Genomic DNA, 4,343 nt, shown 5'->3' on the forward strand with positions numbered 1-4,343 from the left:
CCATGCCCCACTTGTCAAATGGCTCAAAAGTCACTTGAGGCTATAGGGGCATTTCATATCTTGTAGTAGGATTTCCCATCCTTTGGCACCGATCACACTGAATAATGTACTTTTTCACATCTTGATGAAGGGTGGGCCAATAATAGCCTGCTTGTAACACTTTGGATCTTGTCCTATTTGCTGTGAAGTGACCTCCATAAGGCCCATCATGAAAGGTCAGAAGGATGTCAAAAACTTCCTCTTACATTACACACCTTCTCAAGATTTGATCTGGGCCAAGTTTGAAAAGATTTCCCCCAATCCAGGTGAAGGGGGCGCTCTTCCTGACTATCTTTCTCTTTTCTTTGGAGGGAAAGTATGGTGGGAACTATGCTGATACCAAATTGTTTGGTATATCAGCAAACCATGGAGAGAGAACTGAAATAGCAAACAAGTGCTCGTTTGGTAACTGGTCATTCACCATTCCTTCTTCACCTGCAGGCAGATTCACCTTAGATAAAATATCTGCAACAACATTTTCTTTACTAGGCTTATAAATAATGGTTAGATCAAACTGCTGTAATAAAAGCAACCACCTTATAATTCGAGCATTCACATCTGGTTTGTTCATTAAATATTTGATTGGTTAGTATGCACAAATGTTTGATAGCCTGTTGTAGAAATTTCACCTGTAGAACAAATCGATATATGCAATCTCCTAAACCATAATACTTGTTCTACTTCTACAAAACATTAAGCGGAAGCATAATCGAATTCATGAGCAACATCAAGTAGAAACATGCATAACTGATCAAGAGAAATAATCACACATAACACAAGATATTTCCAGGTGAAAGCACCAGCATAAAACCCCAACCATGTATTATCAATCAAGTGGAAATCCTCTTCACAATACAAAAAGAATTAGCTCTCAAGTTATTCAGTTCTCAATGAACTATGAAGATATGAAGATATCTCATAAACCAACCAAGCCCTGCATATAAAGGCTTTACCTATGGTCCAATCCCTATTTCCTTGCGCAGTTTGCTTAGGAAATAATAGCAAAAGTATATGCAATTAATTCCAAACATACCAAGTCAACCTATGGTCCAACTACACAATCTTTGAGGACACTAGTTCCTCAATCATGCAAAAACTACTTACTAGAAATAGTCAAGCATCTGATAGTACACTATCCCACATCTGATCTCAACTGGGTCTTTGACAGAACTGACATGCAATAGTTATCCATGAGTGAATCCTCAATTATCTAAAATAATAGTTGTCACATGCATGCAAGCATTAACAAACTATATTTTATTATTTTAACAACTTGTTAAAATAATCTAACTGGACTTGACTAGTTAGAACTAAGTCAACTAATTCTCTCATTATAGAACTCATACTTATTCCCTCAATCAGTGGAGGAAATTAAGGATAAGTTTCTCAATTAGTGGGACAACTCATGTGCATGCTCACAAAGACTTCAAATTCGAATTTCCTTAACTAATTAACTCAACTGAATTAATTAATTACTATTTCCAACTGCTGTTAAGACCAAGATTAATTTTACTTCCTATAGATAGACTAGGGACTCCTATAAATAGGAAGGGACACAGAAATGCTATTTTTAGAACTTTCTATTTTTAGTAGTTTCACCTCTCACCCAAGGTGGTGAATGACCTCACTGGCCAAACTGCTATTTTTAGACATGCTATTTTTAGAAGTCTTATTTTTAGCACATTCTAAATTTAACATTTCTTGTTGCACATTTTTCAACACCTGTAACATAATGCCTAAATTTGTTTAATGAATGCACAACAGCCAGGAGTTCCTTTTCGGTCACTGTATAATTTATCTTAGCCTTTGACAAGTTCTTACTGATGAAATAGATGGAAAAGGGAAGTTTCTCCTCTACCTAACCTAAGGCTGCTCCTATGGTTTTGTGTGAGGCATCAGCATGAATATGAAAAGGGAGGGCCTAGTTTGGGTCTTGAAGAATTGGTGCAGTGGTTAACTTACCCTTTAGAATGTCTAAGGCCTCTTGACAACTTTTTGACAATATAAACTCAAAATATTTGGCCAACAACCCAAATAAAGGAGAGGCCAACTTGCTGAAGTCGTTTATGAACCTTTGGTAGTATCCAACTAACCCTAAGAAACTCCTGACATCTCTCTGATTTTGCGGAGGTGGGACCTTTTGGATGATTTCTATTTTGTTTGGGTCCACCTGCAATCCTTGTTGAGATATTGAATGACCTAGCATGGTCCCTTCAATCATTAAGAATTCACATTTTTCTAGACTGAGAGACAGGTTCATTTCAATGCATTTGTGCAATACTTTTCCTAGGTTTGTTAGGAATTCTTGAAAATCACAGCCATAAGGTGTAAAATCATCCATTAAAATTTCCATCGCATCATGTACTAATTTGGCGAAGATACTCAAGACTGTTCTCTGGAAAGTGGCAGGAGCATTGCATAGGCCAAAAAGAAGGACCCTATAGGCAAAAGTACCCCAAGAAAAGGTGAATGTGGTCTTATCTAGTCTTCTGGGCAGATTTGGATTTGGTTGTACCCACTAAATCCATCTAGGAAAGAAAAAAACTTTTTCCCTGCTAGGCCATCTAGCACTTGTTCAATGAAGGGTAGGGGAAAATGATCCTTCTTTGTTGCTTTGTTCAACTCCCTGTAATCGACACAAATTCTTCACTTACCATTTTTCTTGGGAACTAAAACTAAAGGAGAGACCCACTCACTATCAGAGATAGGGTAAATGAATACTGCATCTAGCAGTTTTTGCAGTTCTTCTTTGACTATATCTTTAAGAGCTGGATTTATCCTCCTTTGTGGTTGTCAGACCGGCTTGCAACCTTCTTTGATGTATATGTGGTGAGTACACACTGAGGGGTGTACCCCTTTCATTTCCTTGTAACTCCAAGTAAAGGTTTCTAGGTTTTCTTTCAGAATGTTCAATAGCTTTTCCTCTTCGAGAGCAGAAAGAGATGGATTAATTTTCCAGGTTTTCTCTAGGTCGAATTCTATGGTTTTGACATGAAGTGGATTGGAATCGTCCAAGCATAAGTTAATTAGATGATTGTTTTGGGTTTCCATTACTTCTTCTTCTAATGGTAATGATTCAGCAGTTGGACTTTGGAGCAGGTGTTCAATTAAGTCATCCTCATCCTGTTGTCCTCCTCCTATGATTACTTCTAAAGCATAAAGTTGGGCAGAATAAATCTCATCTTCTTCCTCTTCCTCCAACCATAAAGGTAAATCATGCTCTAGAGAAGGTTGAGTAGGAGGGTATAGGACTAACCATTTGGACATATGCCCATTCTAATATTCCCATCTCTGCAGCTAATGTAAGCATCGGTTGTGGCCAACCATGGCCTCCCAAGGATGAGAGGATAACCAGTGAGTTTAGCCTTAGGCTGGGGAACTAGAAAATCTGTAGGGTACTCCCAGGAGTCAATGGAGACCATCACATCCTCCAAAATTCCCTCAAGGGGTATACTTTACTATGCGCACTTGTATGAATTGTGAATATTGTTAAGTATAACTAAAAGCATACAAATAAGCCAAGTTAATCAACTAGTATCAAATTACTAGTAAGGACTTGGGTAATAACACTATTCGGCCCCTAAGTAGGGCTACACGAAGGTAGCACCTCAAGCTATGAGGAACAGGTAAGTGTGCATAACAACATACACGTAGGGTTGAACGGCGAACCACTTGAGACCATCAGACATCTCTAGGGTGCGGAAACCTGGTTCTAGCACCCTCCCATACTACTTCGAGTGAGACATCAGTGCGCACTCCATAGACTATTGCCAAAAGGGCTAGTAGTACTGGGATTTGTTTGGCTAAATCATCTCTGAACCTGGGTCAGGCCCCAACAAGCCAAAAAATGGTTCCATTGTCGAGATCGAGATCTGCATAAGGGATGTCTAATGTTGTGTCACAAGAATCAGACGAAGAAAGAAATTGAAGGGGGTTGGATTGAAAGATTCACTAGTTTGCGGCGCAGGAAAACAAGAATCCACGAGTATCAAAGGAATAGTGGTTAGAGCGCTACTTATATATGGAAATCCATGAAATTTTCTTTGAATCCTTCCCCTCTAAGTTGTATGAGTGGATCACGAAGCTAGTAGACAGTCAAGGAAGGTGTAGGCTTGACAAACCGATTGTGTGGACTCCAGAATTGGTGCGTGGACTAGAAGCATCAGAAGATAAGATCATGCGTGTTGTGGACCATTGGCTTGATCAAATTATAGGATGCTTTATCATCGAATTAGTGGTAGACACGACAGGCAGCTACAACGAGGCGGAATGATGCTTCTTCAAAGGACCGCAAGGTAAGTACA

This window comes from Pinus tabuliformis, chromosome 9 (assembly GCF_031772625.1).
Source record: "Pinus tabuliformis cultivar Carrire ecotype Pingquan chromosome 9, CPIR1, whole genome shotgun sequence".
Lineage (NCBI taxonomy): Eukaryota > Viridiplantae > Streptophyta > Pinopsida > Pinales > Pinaceae > Pinus > Pinus tabuliformis.